The 18,428-nt window shown below is 43.3% G+C and overlaps 1 protein-coding gene and 1 long non-coding RNA gene across 3 annotated transcripts in view; one reads left to right on the top strand and one right to left on the bottom strand.

Moving 5' to 3' along the window:
• The window catches only part of ARMC2 (armadillo repeat containing 2), a 224,699-nt gene that overhangs the window by 150,238 nt on the left and 56,033 nt on the right, over nt 1-18,428 (top strand). The window lies entirely within an intron of this gene.
• On the bottom strand, nt 220-17,238 carry LOC138444768 (uncharacterized). The gene is made up of 2 exons (XR_011258578.1): nt 17,139-17,238; nt 220-617 (listed from the first exon to the last, which is right to left on the bottom strand). It is a non-coding gene; the product is annotated as an uncharacterized lncRNA (long non-coding RNA).

The raw sequence follows: 18,428 nt of genomic DNA, 5'->3' as shown, positions 1-18,428 counted from the left end.
GCCTCGGGGATCAGGGCGGCAGTCCCAGCCCCACCTCCGCCCTGTGTGTGCCTGTTTCCTCTGGAAAGGCTATTCTGTGGCTTTCTACATGCAGTTGTCTCCGGCATGTGCACAACTATTGCTGCTACCCTGCAGAGAGAGCAGGCCTGAAGGATGAATACTTAGCACCTCTTCAACTGCATGTTATAATCAGAACTTTCACAGGCAGAGTTTGAACTTTTAGAGTTTCTTTTTTATAATTTTATTTATTTGTTGTTATTTTTGACTGCTCGGTCTTGGTTGCTGCGCGGGCTTTTCTCTCGTTGTGGTGTGTGGGGGCTACTCTTCATTGCAGAGGTCTCTCATGTTGCAGAACACGTGCTCTAGGGCAGGAAGGCTCAATAGTTGTGGTTCCAGGGCTCTAGAGCACAGGCTCTGTAGTTGCAGTGCACACACAGGCCTAGGTGCTCTGTGGCGTGTGGGATCCTCCCGAATCAGGAATTGAACCAATGTCTCCTACATTAGCGGGTGGATTCTTTACCGCTGAGCCGCCAGGGGAGCCCCTAACTCTTGAGAGTTTTGAAGCCAGGTCTAGGCTGGAGATTGCTCACTGGTAGCTCCTGTCATGCATCTTTTATCTGCAATAAAGATCAGAAGTTAATGACACTGAGTGGACAGCTGTTGAGGGGATACGTAGATGAAACATAGGCCAGAGACTACAGGAATGATGGTAGCAAAGCCAGATCCATTTAGAATGACCAGGGCAGGAAGAAAAAAATGTGTATGTGTTACAGTTTTATTACTTCTGTAGCAGATTAAATCTCATAGTCGAATTACTTTCATTGGAGCTGCTTCAGATCTCCATTCTTTAGATGAGACTGTACTCTTTAATAACATTTGAATATCAGTTAATAGTATCTTTGATGTAATAATTTATGAGGCTTGAAATGTCCTTGTCAGTTAATAGGGATTGATCAAGGACTGAGTGCTTGAAGCCTTCAGGAAGGCATGTTAAAAGTTAGTTTTATCTCCTGCCTTTAAGATGTTATTAATTTTGGGCTTTGTGGTCTGTCTCCATTTTGAAAGACTGTGAAAACCTCCTTATGTTATGAATGATTAAATATTCTACTGGATGTGCCATCTTTTGGCTAGGAAGACTTAAATAAGAAACATTTTCATACTGACAGTGTTATTGCATTATTCAAACTTTCCCTCAATGAAAATAGTTATTTTGGTTATATAACTATGTTTCTTGTTCAAATGCAAAAAGTAAGAGTGCAAAAATCACCTGAATTATTTTCACCCCAAACTAATGTACCTCCAACTCTTAGTAACCACTCTTCCATGCATTTTACATGCATATGTATTATATATACTTACATATGTATAGTTTTTGCTTTTGATCATGAACTTCATTCTAACAGTTGCTTTTGCTTAATTTGCATCACCCTCTTTCCTCCTCGTTTCTCCTCCCAGTCCACACGACACAGCTGCTCAGCGCCTTTTAATACACCCATAGGTTTTCAAAAATGGAATATGCTATTCATGTCTCTTTTTTCATTTAACAATACATAGTAAAAACTCTGTAGACTTATTTTCTTTTTATTGGCAGCATAATATCCTGTGGTGAAAATATACCTCAAATTCTCAAGCATTCTTCTCTTTAGGTACTCTGCTTTTAATTTTTCCATAAAAGCTTCTAGAATTCTTGTTTTGTTTTAGGAAGCTCTTTCATAAGTATATAGTTGTCCCTCAGTAGCTGCAGAGGACTGAATCCAGGACCTGCTCCAGATACCAAAGTCTACAGGTGGTCAGGTTGCATTCTTGGTCCTTATATGCGTGGATTCAGTGTACCATCTATGGTTGACTGACTCTGCAAATGTGAAATATATGAGGACAGCTGTATATATGTACATACATTTATATATAATTTATAAATTTAGAAATAAGTGTAGAAATGTATTTATATATAATCATTGTTGCTCAGTCACTAAATTGTATCTGACTCTTTGTGACCCCATGGACTGCAGCACGCAGGCTTCCTGTATCTCCCAGAGTCTTCTCACGTTCATGTCCATGGAGTCTGATGATGCTATCTATTTCCCAGAGTTTACTCACTGCTCTTTAGTTCCTCTTCATTTTCTGCCATTAGAGTGGTATCATCTGTATATCTGAGGTTATTGATATTTCTCCCAGAAACCTTGATTCCGTGTGAGTCATCCAGCCCAGCATTCTACAGGATGTATTCTGCATAGAAGTTAAATAAGCAAGGTGACAATATACAGCCATGTTGTACTCCTTTCCCAACTTTGAACCAGTCTGTTGTTCTGGGTCTAGTTCTAAACATTGCTTCTTGACCTGTATACAGGCTTCTCAGGAGACAGGTAAGGTGGCTTGGTAGTCCTGTTTCTTTAAGAATTTGCTACAGTTTGTTGTGATCCACACAGTTAGTGGCTTTAGTATAGTCAATGAAACAAAAGTAGTTATTTTTCTGAAACTCCGTTGCTTTCTCCATGATCCAGTTAATGTTGGCAATTTGATTTCTGGTTCCTCTGCCTTTTCTAAACCCAGCTGGTACATCTAGAAGTTCTTGGTTCATATACTGCTGAAGCCTAACTTGAAGCATTTTGAGCACGACCTTGCTAGCATGTGGAAAGTGTGCAATCGTACAATAGTTTGAACATTCTTTGGCCTTGCCCTTCTTTGGGATTGGAATGAAAACTGACCTTTTCCAGTCCTGTGGCCACTGCTGAGTTTTCAGAATTTGTTGGCATATTGAGTGCAGCACTTGAAGAACATCATTTTTTTAGGATTTGAAATCACTGAACTAGAATTCTATCACCTCCACTAGTTTTATTCATAGTAATGCTTCTTAAGGCCCACTTGACTTCACACTTCAGGATGTCTGGCTTTAGGTGAGTGACCACTCCATTGTGGTTATCCAAGTCATCAATACCTTTCTTGTGTAGTTCTTCTCTATATTCTTGCCACCTCTTCTTAATCTCTTCTGCTTCTGTTAGGTCCTTACCGTTTCTGTCCTTTATCATGCCCATCTTTGCATGAAATGTTCCCTTGATATCTCCAATTTTCTTAAAGAGATCTCTAGTCTTTCCCATTCTGTTGTTTTCCTCTATTTCTTTGCATTGTTCATTTAAGAAGGCCTTCTTTTCTCTCCTTGCTGTTCTTTAGAATTCTACATTCAGTTGGGTATATCTTTTTCTTTCTTCCTTGTCTTTCACTTCTCTTCTTTCCAAAGCTATTTGCAAGGCCTCCTCAGACAACCACTTTGCCTTCTTGCACTTCTTTCTCTTGGGGATGGTCTTTGTCACTGGCTTCTGTACAATGTTATGAACCTCCATTCATAGTTCTTCAAGCACTCTGTCTACCAGATCTAATCCCTTGAATCTATTCACCTCCACTGAATAAGGGATTTGATTTAGGTCATACCTGAATGGTTTAGTGGTTTCCCCTGCTTTCTTCAATTTAAGCCTGAATTTTGCAATAAGGAGTTCATGATCTGAGCCATAGTCAGCTTCAGATCTTGATTTTACTGACTGTATAGAGCTTCTCCATCTTTGGCTGCAAGAAATATAATCATTCTGATTTCAGTATTGACCATCTGGTGATGTTCATATGTAGAGTCATCTCTTGTGTTGGTGGAAGAGGCTATTTGCTATGAACAGTGTGTTTTCTTGTCAAAACTCTGTTAGCCTTTGCCCTGCTTCATTTTGTACTCCAAGGCCAAATTTGCCAATTACTCCAGGTATCTCTTGACTTTCTACTTTTGCATTCCAATCCCCTGTGATGAAAAGGACATCTTGTTTTTGGTATTCTAGAAAGTGTTGTAGGTCTTCATAGAACCAGTCAACTTCAGCCTCAGTGGTCGGGACCATAGGCTTGGATTACTGTCAGTTCAGTTCAGTCGCTCAGTCGAGTCCGATTCTTTGCAACCCCATGAATCGCAGCACGCCAGGCCTCCCTGTCCATCACCATCTCCCAGAGTTCACTCAGACTCACGTCCATCGAGTCAGTGATTCCATCCAGCCATCTCATCCTCTGTCATGCCCTTCTCCTCCTGCCCCCAATCCCTCCCAGCATCAGAGTCTTTTCCAGTGAGTCAACTCTTCACATGAGGTGGCCAAAGTACTGGAGCTTCAGCTTTAGCATCATTCCCTCCAAAGAAATCCCAGGGCTGATCTCCTTCAGAATGGACTGGTTGGATCTCCTTGCAGTCGAAGGGACTCTCAAGAGTCTTCTCCAACACCACAGTTCAAAACCATCAATTGTTCGGTGCTCAGCTTTCTTCACAGTCCAACTCTCACATCTGTACATACATGACCACAGGAAAAACCATAGCCTTGACTAGATGGACCTTAGTCAGAAAAGTAATGTCTCTGCTTTTGAATATGCTATCTAGGTTGGTCATAACTTTCCTTCCAAGGAGTAAGCGTCTTTTAATTTCATGGCTGCAGTCACCATCTGCGGTGATTTTGGAGCTGCAAAAAATAAAGTCTGACACTATTTCCACTGTTTCCCCATCTACTTCCCATGAAGTGATGGGGCGGATGCCATGATCTTCGTTTTCTGAATGTTGAGCTTTAAGCCAACTTTTTCGCTCTCCTCTTTCACTTTCATCAAGAGGCTTTTGAGTTCCTCTTCACTTTCTGCCATAAGGGTGGTGTCATCTGCATATCTGAGGTTATTGATATTTCTCCCGGCAATCTTGATTCCAGCTTGTGTTTCTTCCAGTCCAGCGTTTCTCATGATGTACTCTGCATATAAGTTAAATAAGCAGGGTGACAATATACAGCCTGACGTACTCCTTTTCCTATTTGGAACCATTCTGTTGTTCCATGTCCAGTTCTAACTGTTGCTTCCTGACCTGCATATACGTTTCTCAAGAGGCAGGTTAGGTGGTCTGGTATTCCCATCTCTTTCAGAATTTTCCACAGTTTATTGTGATCCACACAGTCAAAGGCTTTGGCATAGTCAATAAAGCAGAAATAGATGTTTTTCTGGAACTCTCTTGCTTTTTCCATGATCCAGTGGATGTTGGCAATTTGATCTCTGGTTCCTCTGCCTTTTCTAAAACCGGCTTGAACATCAGGGAGTTCATGGTTCACGTATTGCTAAAGCCTGGCTTGGAGAATTTTGAGCATTACTTTACTAGCATGTGAGATGAGTGCAATTGTGCGGTAGTTTGAGCATTCTTTTGCATTGCCTTTCTTTGGAATTGGAATGAAAACTGACCTTTTCCAGTCCTGTGGCCACTGCTGAGTTTTCCAAATTTGCTGGCATATTGAGTGCAGCACTTTCACAGCATCATCTTTCAGGATTTGAAACAGCTCAACTGGAATGACATTACCTCCACTAGCTTTGTTCATAGTGATGCTTTCTAAGGCCCACTTGACTTCATATTCCAAGATGTCTGGCTCTAGATTAGTGATCACATCATCATGATTATCTGGGTCGTGAAGATCTTTTTTGTACAGTTCTTCCGTGTATTCTTGCCACCTCTTCTTAATATCTTCTGCTTCTGTTAGATCCATACCATTTCTATCCTTTATCGAGCCCATCTTTGCATGAAATGTTCCCTTGGTATCTCTAATTTTCTTGAAGAGATCTCGAGTCTTTCTCACTCTGTTCTTTTCCTCTATTTCTTTGCATTGATCATTGAAGAAGGCTTTCTTATCTCTTCTTGGTATTCTTTGGAACTCTGCATTCAGATGCTTATATCTTTCCTTTCCTCCTTTGCTTTTTGCCTCTCTTCTTTTCACAGCTATTTGTAAGGCCTCCCCAGACAGCCATTTTGCTTTTTTGCATTTCTTTTCCATGGGGATGGTCTTGATCCCTGTCTCCTGTACAGTGTCATGAACCTCATTCCATAGTGCATCAGGCACTCTATCTATCAGATCTAGGCCCTTTAATCTATTTCTCACTTCCACTGTATAATCATAAAGGATTTTATTTAGGTCATACCTGAATGGTCTAGCGGGTTTCCCTACTTTCTTCAATTTGAGTCTGAATTTAGTAATAGGGAGTTCATGATCTGAGCCACAGTCAGCTCCTGGTCTTGTTTTTGTTGACTGTATAGAGCTTCTCCATCTTTGGCTGCAAAGAATATAATCAATCTGATTTCAGTGTTGACCATCTGGTGATGTCCCTGTGTAGAGTCTTCTCTTGTGTTGTTGGAAGAGGGTGTTTGCTCTGACCAGTTCATTTTCTTGGCAAAACTCTATTAGTCTTTGCCCTGCTTCATTCCGCATTCCAAGGCCAAGTTTGCCTGTTACTCCAGGTGTTTCTTGACTTCCTACTTTTGCATTCCAGTCCCCTATAATGGAAAGGACATCTTTACTGGGTGTTAGTTCTAAAAGGTCTTGTAGGTCTTCATAAAACCGTTCAACTTCAGCTTCTTCAGCATTACTGGTTGGGCATAGACTTGGATAACTGTGATATTGAATGGTTTGCCTTGGAGACGAACAGAGATCATTCTGTCATTTTTGAGATTACATCCAAGTACTGCATTTCGGACTCTTTTGTTGACCATGATGGCTACTCCATTTCTTCTGAGGGATTCCTGCCCACAGTAGGAGATATAATGGTCATCTGAGTTAAATTCACCCATTCCAGTCCATTTTAGTTCGCTGATTCCTAGAATGTCGACGTTCACCCTTGCCATCTCTTGTTTGACCACTTCCAATTTGCCTTGTTTCATGGACCTGACATTCCAGGTTCCTATGCAATATTGCTCTTTACAGCATCGGATCTTGCTTCTATCACCAGTCACATCCACAACTGGGTATTGTTTTTGCTTTGGCTTCATCCCTTCATTCTTTCTGGAGTTATTCCTCCACTGGTCTCCAGTAGCATATTGGGCACCTAATGACCTGGGGAGTTCCTCTTTTGGTATCCTATCATTTTGCCTTTTCATACTGTTCACGGGGTTCTCAAGGCAAGAATACTGAAGTGGCTTGCCATTCCCTTCTGTAATGTATAATAAAAATATACAAATAAAATCAGTTGGTATAAAGGAGAATTGGCTTCCCAGGTGGTGCTAGTGGTATAAAAACAAACAAACAAACAAAAAAAACCTGCCTGCCAAGGCAGGAGACATAAGAGATGTGGTTCGATCCCTGGGTGGGGAGGATCCCCTGGAGGAGGAAATGGCAACCCACTCCAGTATTCTTGCCTGGAGAATCCCATGGACAGAGGAGCCCGGGAGACAGTGGTCCGTAGGATTGCAGAGTCGAACACAACTGAAGTGACTAAGCACACCCACATACCTGTGACCCAAGATACTTCAGCTCCAGAGCTAGGACTCCTGGCACGCCAGTCAGGGCGGTGCACGTCTCCCCACATTCCTCTCCTCTCCCTCTTTGCTTGCTTCGGCCTCCTCAAATGCAAACTGACTCACTAGGACAGATGCCCCTTTCTCTTCCAGCCATCCGTGCATCCCTCCAGGTGGGAATGCAGCCCTCTAGGGAGAAGTGACTCTGTCCACACTGCCACCCAGCCCTCACCAGGCACTGTCTCCACAGTCTTCCTCTCCAGCTGCCTGGCATCTGGCATGGGGGTGTGGGGACTACACAGCCCGAGGCCTCTCCCTGGAGCCTAGTCAGCACTCACATCCCTGTCCAGCAGGAGGAAGTGGGGCCCGTTATTGCCACCACCTGAGAACGTGCTCCTCCCGTGGAGCATGCGTGTCCCTGTGCACTGCCGTTACGTGTGTGTGTGTTTACAAATGTTAGGGAAGGGAGATATCATTTTAGGCCATTTCATTTGCAGAATTTTCTGGACTGGGCATTCCCTTGTGTTTAATTAAGACAAAGAAAAGCAGTTTTGTATCATCTGGATGAGAAAATGTAAGCAACTTGACTTCACTATAAGAACAGATGAAAATCTCTAGTGAGTGTGTCACACTGCCTGGCCTTTTATTAGCTCACTTCTGTGCATATTCAACCAAACAGATCTGGCCACAGGTAGCATTGTTTGATTACACCAGCTTTTGGAACTGGTAGCTGTAGCTCATGAGATATTTTTTGAAAGCAACTTTGTTTAACTGAAAAAGTAAATAAATAACCTATGTCTGTACTAATGGAGTAATATCTGTAAACCAGAGAGAACACGCAAGGCAAAAAGGTAAAGGCAGGATGTCCTCTCCTTTATGATTTTCAGCCCGAAAACCTCAGTAGCTTTGGCTCTTGCTGTAAAGCTTCATGTGTTCCACCCAGCACAGTGCTGGGGGCCTTGCCCTTGCGCAGCCCTGTTGCAGGCCACTGAATGAGTAGAAAGCACCAAAGCTGGACTCTGAGGGCCGTGTAGGATGTAGGAAACCGGTACCAAGGGAAAGGGACAAGGTGTGTTTGGGGCTCCTGAAGAGGTGGTCTGTCCAGAGCAGAGTGGCGTAAGGGAGGCCTGGGAGGTGAGATTCCAAGGCTGTGGTCACGGGCCTCGAATATCAGGCTGCCGAGTGTGGACCTGGAGTAACACAGAGCAGGAGGTCTGTGCGTGGGAAGGAGATGAGATCAGAGCAGCAGAAAGAAACGAGACAGTAAATGGATAAAGACCAAAAAACCGAAATGTGATGGGAGGGGAGTGTATCTGGGGTACGGTCAGATGGCGGATTCAGATCTCACACACAGCAGCCCCAAATAAGAGATGCTGCTGTAGTTATTAGACTTTAGACTGATTATAAAGCAGCTAAAGGAGCAAGATCCAGAAGTGGATGTGAAAGGGATAAAAAAAGCTCCTCCACAGCATAGGGGCTAATGATGCTTAGAGGAAATTACTGAAGTGTTGCGATTTTTTTTAAAGTTTTCTTTGTGTTATTTCTTACATATATGTATACACATATGTATATGTTTATCACTGCACAGCTGACATTGAGACATTGACCTCACAAGTGTTTGTGCAGTGGCTGCTGTGTGTCAGGTATATTCTGGGTGGTGAAGAAAATACCAGTAGGGGCCTGCTTTTTGGTGATCCCCGTGTCCAGATAGTAGTATTCTGATGCCCTATTCTTCTACAAAACTCTGAACTGAACCCATGTGTTCAGTTCAAACTGTCAGATGCTTGATGTTAGTAGCATTTTGAGAAGGTTGAGAGAATGATTGTTGATATTCAAAGGGGCCAGCACCACTTTCCACCAAGTGAAAGTATTAACACTCCCAGACTGGCAAAACAAGAGACAAGAGTTTGTCTGAAAAATCATAAGCATAAAGAAAGTTAATCTGTGCATGATCACTAAATTCCAGAATGCTAGACTTTTGAGAGAGCTCCTTAAAACTTGGAAAAAGAGAAATACAGACCGGCTGAAAGGTTACCCCCACCTAGATTCCAGCAGCAAATTACATCACCCAAGGAGGGGGCACAGATGAAATAGGGGTTTGATGTTAATCTCAGAGGGTTATCAGAAGATGTTAGGGTTCATTTCTGACTGGTGTGTGTTTGTCGCTCAGTCATGTCAGACTCTTTGTGACCCCATGGACTGTAGCCCGCCAGGCTCCTCTGTCCATGGGATTCTCCAGACCAGACTACTGGAGTGGGTTGCCACTTTCTCTCCAGGGTATCTTTATGACCCAGGGATCGAATCTGGGTGTCCCGCATTGCAGGCAGATTCTTTAACGTCTGAGTCACCAGACATTAATGTCTGGCCGGACTTGTAAGGGCCAACAATTAGGAAAGAACTGAGGATAATTCCTGGAGTCCCTCCATCAGAAAGTTTGTTGTGGTTTCCATCGTGCCCCCTTTCTGGGCACCAGGGAAGGGTCTCTTGTATGTGTCATAATCACAGACAGGCCCCAATCCCCCAGTGACTCATTTGTCCTCTTGTGTCTTGAGGACACAGTAATTGAAGAAAATCTCAAGGTACTCACATTTATAGCTAAGTACTTTGTAAGTATATAACATAAATAACTATTGGGCTTCCCAAGTGGCTCAGTGATAAAGACCCCGCCTGCCAATGTAGGAGACTAGGGTTCAGTCCCTGGGTTGGAATGATCCCCTGGAGAAGGAAATGGTTACCCACTCTAGTATTCTTGCGTGGAGAATCCCATGGACAGAGGAACCTGGTGAAAATGGGGTCAGCAGAAGAGTCAGACATGACTTGGTGACTCAATAACAGTGTAACTATTGAACCCAGATTGACTTAAACTAATGTTCCTATTTTTATGGATTCCTTTGTATTTCCAATCTTTTCTTTATAGCCTTTTATTCTTTAATTTTGAGTTTAATCCTTAGAGAAATATGTTCTTTCCCTGCTTCAAATTTCACGTTTTTGGGATAGGAACTGTCCCGCATGCCCCCGCTCCACCCCAGATAACATAATTTCTTTCCCTCCTCTTACACCTGGTTTCTCTGACCCCTAAGTTCTAATATTGCCCCTTTCTTGCTCTGTACACCTCCAGTTTCCCATCCTTCCTTTTCCTAAGTGGAAGTTTCTCAGAAAGGTCAGTCCTCCCACCCTTTTTCAGTCCCTTTCTTCCGCTTTGGCTCTGAAGTATGGGGAAAAGGAAAGTGAATTAAACAGAGATTGATCCTGGGTGGCTCAGAAAATGATACTTTTATTATCAGAAATTCGAGCTTTCTCTGTGATCCAGCGAATGTTGGCAATTTGATCTCTGGTTCCTCTACCTTTTCTAAACCCAGCTTGGACAACTGGAAATTCTTTGTTCAGGTAATGCTGAAGCCTAGCATGCAGGATTTTGAGCATAACCGTACTAGCAGTGGAGATGAGTGTAATTGTCCAGTGGTTTGAACATTCTTTAGTATTGCCCTTCCTGGGAATTTGAATGAAAACTAACCTTTTCCAGTCCTGTGGCCACTGCTGGGTTTTCCAAATTTGCAGACATATTGAGTATAGAACTTTATTTTATTTTATTTTATTTTTAATTTTAAAATGTTTAATTCTTACATGTGTTCCCAAACATGAACCCCCCTCCCACCTCCCTCCCCATAACATCTCTGTGGGTCATCCCCATGCACCAGCCCCAAACATGCTGTATCCTGCGTCAGACATAGACTGGCAATTCAATTCTTACATGATAGTATACATGTTAGAATGCCATTCTCCCAAATCATCCCACCCTCTCCCTCTCCCTCTGAGTCCAAAAGTCCGTTATACACAGCTGTGTCTTTTTTCCTGTCTTGCATTCAGGGTCGTCATTGCCATCTTTCTAAATTCCATATATATGTGTTAGTATACTGTATTGGTGTTTTTCTTTCTGGCTTACTTCACTCTGTATAATAGGCTCCAGTTATAGCACCATCTCTTAGGATTTGAAATAGCTCAACTGGAATTCCGTACCTCCGCTAGCTTTATTGGCAACAGTGCTTCCTAAGGCCCACGTGACTTCTCACTTCGTTGTAGTTATCTGGGTCACTAAGGTCTTTTTTGTACAGTTCTTTTGTGTATTCTTTCCATCTCTTCTTGATCTTTTCTGCTTCTATTAGGTCTTTGCCGTTTCTATCCTTTATTGTGCCCATCTTGGACTGAATGTTTCTTTGATATTTCCAGTTTTCTTGGAAGAGATGTCTAGTCTTACCCTTTCTGCTGTTTTCCTTTATTTCTTTGCATTGTTCATTGCAGAAGGCCTTCTTGTCTCTCCTTGCTATTCTCTGGAATTCTGCATTCAGTTGGGTGTGCCTTTCCCTCTCCCCCTTGCTTTTCGATTCTCTGTAAAGCCCCCTTGACTTCTTGCATTTCTTTTTCTTTGGGATGGTATTGTTTGCTGCCTACTGTGCAGTATTATGGACCTTGTCCATAATTCTCCAGGCACTCTGTTTACTAGATCTAATCCCTCGAATCTACTTGTTACCTCCACTGTATGTTCATAGGGGATTTGATTTAAGTCATACCTGACTGGCCTAGTGGTTTCCCCAGCTTTCTTTAGTTTAAGCCTGAATTTTACTATGAGGAGCTGATGATGTGAGCCACAGTTAGCTCCCGGTCTTGTTTTCGCTGACTGTATAGAGCGTCTCCATCTTTGGCTGCAAAGAATATAATCAATCTGATTTCCGTGTTGACCATCTGGTGATGTCCACGTGTAGAGTCATTTCTTGTGTTGTTAGAAGAGGGTGTTTGCTATGACTAGTGCATTCTCTTGGCAGAATTCTATTAGCCTTTGCCCTGCTTCATTTTGTACTACAAGGTCAAACTTGCCTGTTACTCCATGTATCTCTTGACTTCCTACTTTAGCATTCCAATCCCCTGTGATAAATAGGACATCTTTTTTGGTGTTTGTTCTAGGAGGTCTTCCAGGTCTTCATAGAACTGATTAACTTCAGCTTCTTCGGCAGCAGTGTTTGGGGCATAGGCTTGGATTACTGTGATATTGAATGGTTTCCCTTGGAAAGGAACAGGGATCATTCTGTCATTTTTGAGGTTGCATCCAAGTACTGCATTTTGGACTCTTGTTGATTATGAGGGCTACTCCATTTCTTCTAAGGGATTCTTGCTCACGATAGTAGACATAATGGTCATCTGAATTAAATTCACCCGTTCCTGTCCATTTTAGTTCACTGCTTCCTCAGGTGTTCATGTTTACTCTTGCCATCTCCTGCTTGACCATGTCCAGTTGACCGTGCTTCATGGACCTAACTTTCCAGGTTCCTATGCAATATGGTTCTTTGCAGCACCAGATTTTACTTTCAGACACATCCACAAGTGAGTGTCGTTTCCACTTTGGCCCAGCCGCTTCATTTTTCTGGAGCTATTAGCAGTTGCCCTCCTCCCTTCCACAGTAGCATATTGGACACATTCTGACCTTGAGGGTGGGAGGGGCTCATCTTTTGGTATCATATCGTTTTGCCTTTTTATACAGTTCATGGGATTCTCACAGCTAGTATACTCAAGTGGTTTGCCGTTCCCTCCTCCAGTGGATCACGTTTTGTCAGAACTCTTCACTGTGACTGGTCCATCTCGGGTGGCCCTGCATGGCATGGCTCATAGCTTCACTAAGTTATGTAAGCCTCTTCACCATCACAAGGCAGTGATCCATGAAGGGCATCACTATGGGCATTAGTAGGAAACTGATATGGGTATAATGCAATTAGCTATTTTACTTATTTGCATATTGTTTTTGTGATTGGGTGAAACTTTTTTTTGTCACAGTCTTTGGTTTGGTTATTAGGCTTGCCAATTTTTAAATTATTTATTTATATTTTTGGCTGCTGTAGGTCTTCATTGGGCTTCCCAGGTGGCTCCGTGGTAAAAAATCTGCCTACCAATGCAGGAGATGCAGGTTCGATCCCCTGGGTCAGGAAGATCCCCTGGAGTAGGAAATGGCAACCCAGTCCAGTATTTCTTGCCTGTGAACTTCCATGGACAGAGGAGCCTGGTGGGCTACAGTCCATGGGGTCGCGAAAGAGTCAGGCATGACTGAGGGACTGAGCAGGAGCACGAGGTCTTCGTTACTATGTGCAGGCTTTCTCTAGTTGCAGTGAATGGGGAGTCCTCTCCAGTTGTGGTTTGTGGGTTTCTTATTTTGGTGGCTTCTCTTTTTGTGGAGCAAAGGCTCTAGGCGCTCAGGCTTAGGTGCTCCTTGGTATGTGAAATCTTCCTGGACTGGGGATCGAATCTGTGTCTCCTGCATTGGCAGGCAAACTCTTAACCACTAGGGACCACTAGGGAAGTCCTTTGCTAATTGTTTGATGATATATTTGTTTGTGGGAAGGGGAGCTACTTCTGCTTATGAGGTTTCCTTCCTATAAAGGAATACCCAGTAGTGTAACTGATCACTCGCTCAGCCATCTGGCCTGAGAGAGCGGGTAGTCAGAGCCTACTCTTCCCTTTCCTGGGAAGGGACTACATTTAAACAACTTGTGTTCCCCTTTGATTCTCCACGGGTGGCACATCTAAAGATCTGGGGAGAGTCAGGGATCCCAAACATCTAACGGCCTTTGAATTTGGAAATGAAGAGAGACTAAGATAGATGGGGAGGAAAGTTGAAGGCTGTAGTCTATAGCTGAGGAGGGAGTGCTTTCTAACCCTGAGCCCCTGAATCAGATTTGCCCACCTGGTCACAGGCCACCCCTGCCTTGGTGGAGCAGGGCAGAACACCTGTGCTCGCCAAGCAGGAAGTGAGGTGACCAGGAGATTATGCTAAGGGATGTCTCCTCACAGGGAAGGAACATCAAGTGTGGGAAATAAGTATTCCTACACCACCTGCTTCTGGGGAGAACCTTTGCTTTTCAATTGCTGTCATATTTGTTCAGTCTCAGCTCTTCATTGTAGACATTGTTAGCTGTGGCAATAAACAAATGTCACTAACTTTAATAGCTAATTCTGAAAATCAGTGTTATTACTCTGTAGTTCTTAAAGCGTTCTTTTCGCACTCATTTTCCTTGTTTTACTGCTCTGAAATTCTATGTAGCTTCAGTTCAGTTCAGTTGCTCAGTCATGTCTGACTCTTTGCGACCCCATGAATCACAGCACACCAGGCCTCCCTGTCCATCACCAATTCCCGGAGTTCCCTCAGACTCACGTCCATCGAGTCAGTGATTCCATCCAGCCATCTCATCCTCTGTCATGCCCTTCTCCTCCTGCCCCCAATCCCTCCCAGCATCAGAGTCTTTCCCAATGAGTCAACTCTTTGCATGAGGTGGCCAAAGTACTAGAGTTTCAGCTTTAGCATCATTCCCTCCAAAGAAATCCCAGAGCTGATCTCCTTTAGGATGGACTGGTTGGATCTCCTTGCAGTCCAAGGGACTCTCAAGAGTCTTCTCCAACACCACAGTTCAAAAGCATCAATTCTTTGGTGCTCAGCCTTCTTCACAGTCCAACTCTCACATCCATACATGACTACTGGAAAAACCATAGCCTTGACTAGATGGACCTTAGTCAGAAAAGTAATGTCTCTGCTTTTGAATATGCTATCTAGGTTGGTCATAACTTTTCTTCTAAGGAGTAAGTGTATATAGTTTAGAGACGTTCAAATTTCTGCTGAACTGTTATATATAATAGCCACAACTGGAAGAATCAGCTGCCTACTCGTTTTATCAAGGTAACTGACATAGTGGTGGTGAATGGAGAAATAATAATAAACATAGGCAGACATTAAGTAGAGTCTCAAAATAGGAGGGCCCTAAGATTTGAGGAGGGCAGAATCATTGCCTGCTGAAGTGGGACCCCTCTGGTAGGAATGTGCCATCCAGGCTCCACAGCCAGGCACTAAGTGGTACTGAGGATGTAAACTAGTATTACTTTCACATACATGTATCTTAACTCCAGTGAAAGGCTTAGGAACGTCTGGGACTAGCAGTTTCATATATATAGTGGCATCTTGTAATTGGTTTCTTTTATCTCAGCCAGAACTGTACTATTCATATTAATATATGAGACAATATGAAACTCCTTGGGTTACCACAGAGGCTCTGGTTTTGGCATATATGTGGTCTCAGTTGGGCACAAATCCAGAAAATGAATATGCTCTCATTAATAGAGGGAGATGGTTTTGCTGAGGTTGGAAAAATGGTGTGGCTTTGGTCTTCAATCATTTGACACTGTTTGTGGTCTCTGGCGGCTGTGTTTATTCTTTCACGTCATCAGCGGGAAGCGAACCATTTTGCAGTTGGCAGTAAAGTTGAGATAAAGCTCTAGGGATTTTGGTTATGGATATTCCAGATGATTGGGCAATAAAATGAATGCTTTTAGGAGACAGCGAATGGAGCAGGGGAGACAACAGATGAGGAGTCGGTGGGGTCCTGGAAGCCCACCTATCTGGAGCTGGTGGCCTTCCTGAGCTTCAGTTTCCTCATCTGAAAAGTGAGGCTCAGAATACCTTTGCTGTCCACAAATTTAGGGAGCAAACGAGATCAAGCTCACAAGATAGCTTTATTAAAAACAAAGTAAGCTGCTCAAAAAAAATTTTTTTTTTTGCAACAGCATTCAATATATAAAAATAAAATGAATCTTGATGTCAGTTTTGGTAAAGGAAGCTTAATAACTTTCAGACAGTTAGTGGTACAATTTTCAATTGCATTATGGTCCAACGTTTTCTTTGCAATTGGGAAAATATTTCTCCAAGGAACAATGCCGTGACTGATGGTGAAGTTCCTGGGCTAGCCAAAGAGGCTGTTCAGTTTCTGATGCACCTAAATGGGAATTCTGTGGTGGGCTGTGAGCTACAAGCCCCTCTAATCTGGGCCAGCTCTGATGGCTGAATGCCTCCTGGGACAGAATCGGGTGAGTTTCCTGGGGACTGAGGACTCTGATGGCAGGAGAGTGCAAAGGGAAGAGGGAAGTCATCCGCTGGTGAAATGAGTGTTCTGTGCAGGCTCAGGGGGACCAACCAGCCCTCCCCACGTGCACCCACCCCAGTGCAGTAGAGAATGCTGGGGGTGGGGCCGTAGCTACTGACCCTGTGTTAATCATTCTTAAGTTCAGTGATCTAAATCAGGAGGGACTCACGCTTTAAGGCAGAGATTTCAATGTGTTTGTTTTCAAATAATTAATAATTTGAAACATAATTTGAAATTGATAATAAAGTACCTAAATTGATTTTTTTAAGTGCTAAATCTTTTGAATTCTAATTTTGCTTTACTAAAATGCTGTTTGAGCCCTTATAAATTATCTGATCACTACCTGTTACAATTTTTCCTTTTAAAATGGGTCTCCCATTATTAACTGACAGTGAGAACTTTGAGACCCAACTAATTCAATGTGAGATGGGATAGCTTTGCCAAACTCACCAGGTGTTTTACCTGGAGATGCTGATTGAGGGTGGGGCCCAGTCTTAAAATGATCAAGGAATCTGGGGAAACCCAAGGCTTCCCAGGTGGCTCAGTGGTAAAGAATCTGCCTGCCAATGCAGGAGCTACAATCCCTGGGTTGGGAAGATTGCCTGGAGTAGGAAATGGCAACTCGATCCAGTATTCTTGCCTGGAGAATCCCATGGACAGAGGAGCCTGGTGGGCTACAGTCCAGGGGGCTGCCAAGAGTTGGACACGATTGAGCGACTAACACAACACACACACACCGAGGAAAAGCTGCCTCGGAAAAGTGAGCACCACAAAGTTGTGGAGTGCGGCTCAGTCACTTCAGCAGTAGATTTGCAACCAAAATCAGGCTAGAATGGTTCTTCCCTGATATATACCAAACATTCAGATCCCCTTTTGTCCCAGACATCAAATAAAAACTGCTGATTAGTAAGGACACTTACATTTTTATCCATCCTTTTTGTGGATTGCCAGTTCCGTATTCTTCTCCTTTTTCTTCTTCCCACTGGCTGCCTTCTGACTCAGCACGTCTGTCCCAAGGGGCTGCACATTAAGAGATGGGAAAAAGAATAATTGAAACTCTTGTTTTTCAGTTTACTGTTTCTTGATGAGATGACCGTTAAGAGGTTGGGAATTGTTCCAGTAAGCCCTTTAGATTCTAAGCAAGCATCTATGTATGCAGCTAACTTTAACTTTGGGTTTTTTGTTTGTTTGTTTGTTTGTTTTGGTCATAAAGTATTTGAGATGGTTTAAAAGATTATATACAATAAAATAGAAAAATACATCACTAAGTGGAATTAAGAACAATATAAACTAGAATAGAAACTTAAAGAAATGGATGTATTTCTCCAAGCAGGGAGCTTGGACTTTGAACTCCTGCTCTGTGGGGCAGGCCCAGTGTGTGGGCTTTCCTGGGGAGGGGGTTGGAAAACAGACTCAGCTGCAGAACACACATCCCGTTAACAATTTCCGCAAATATATCTCTGTTAAAAGTTGGAGCGAGGTTGAGAGTTAAGTGGGCTGATTTGGAATTTGCCTTTCGTGTTACCACAGTATTTAGCTAGACTCTCCTCCCACCGCCCTCTTTATGTTTTTCCCAGAAGAAGCCACTTGTCTGTGTGCTGTATTCAGTCCCAGCCCCACCCACAGTGAGACCCTTGGCTCACAGCCAGCTCCTCAAAATGGGGGGCTTTCATTGCTGCATCTGCTGGGTGACCTCCTCCTGATCCTCCTCCCTGGGGGGGGTTTAAGTTCTGGTTTACCACCAGGCCTCTGCTAATCCCAGAACTTTCTTGCCAGAGGCTTCTTAAAGGGGAAAAGCCTCCTTTTCCATCTCCTGTCTCCCTTGTCCCTTCATTTCCTTCCCCCTTTTCTTCTTTCTCCTCCTCATCCCCTCTTCCTTTCTCCTCCTGTGTATCATCCAGCCAGTATTTATGAGCATATTTATTGTCCTCCAGATAGAAAGAGGAATAAGAAACTGTTTGGACCCTAGAGGAGCTCACAGTGGGAGAGAAAGTGTCTGATACAAGTTGTAAGGGGTCTAGGTGTGAAACAGGTGTGAACAGGAAGGTTTGTTTACCTAGGAAGGGGAACAGTCAGCCACTGAAAAGCCTTCAACAGAGGAGAAGTGAGCCTGAGCTGGGTTCAGAATCCCGAGCAAGAGATGAACAAATTGGAGAAGGAGCGGAGGAGAGTGTTGGAGGAGGATATTCTGCAGAGGCAGTGGTTCATTC

Source organism: Ovis canadensis, chromosome 8 (genome assembly GCF_042477335.2).
Source record: "Ovis canadensis isolate MfBH-ARS-UI-01 breed Bighorn chromosome 8, ARS-UI_OviCan_v2, whole genome shotgun sequence".
Classification (NCBI taxonomy): Eukaryota; Metazoa; Chordata; class Mammalia; order Artiodactyla; family Bovidae; genus Ovis; species Ovis canadensis.
This window is presented reverse-complemented; position numbering and strand designations above follow the sequence as displayed.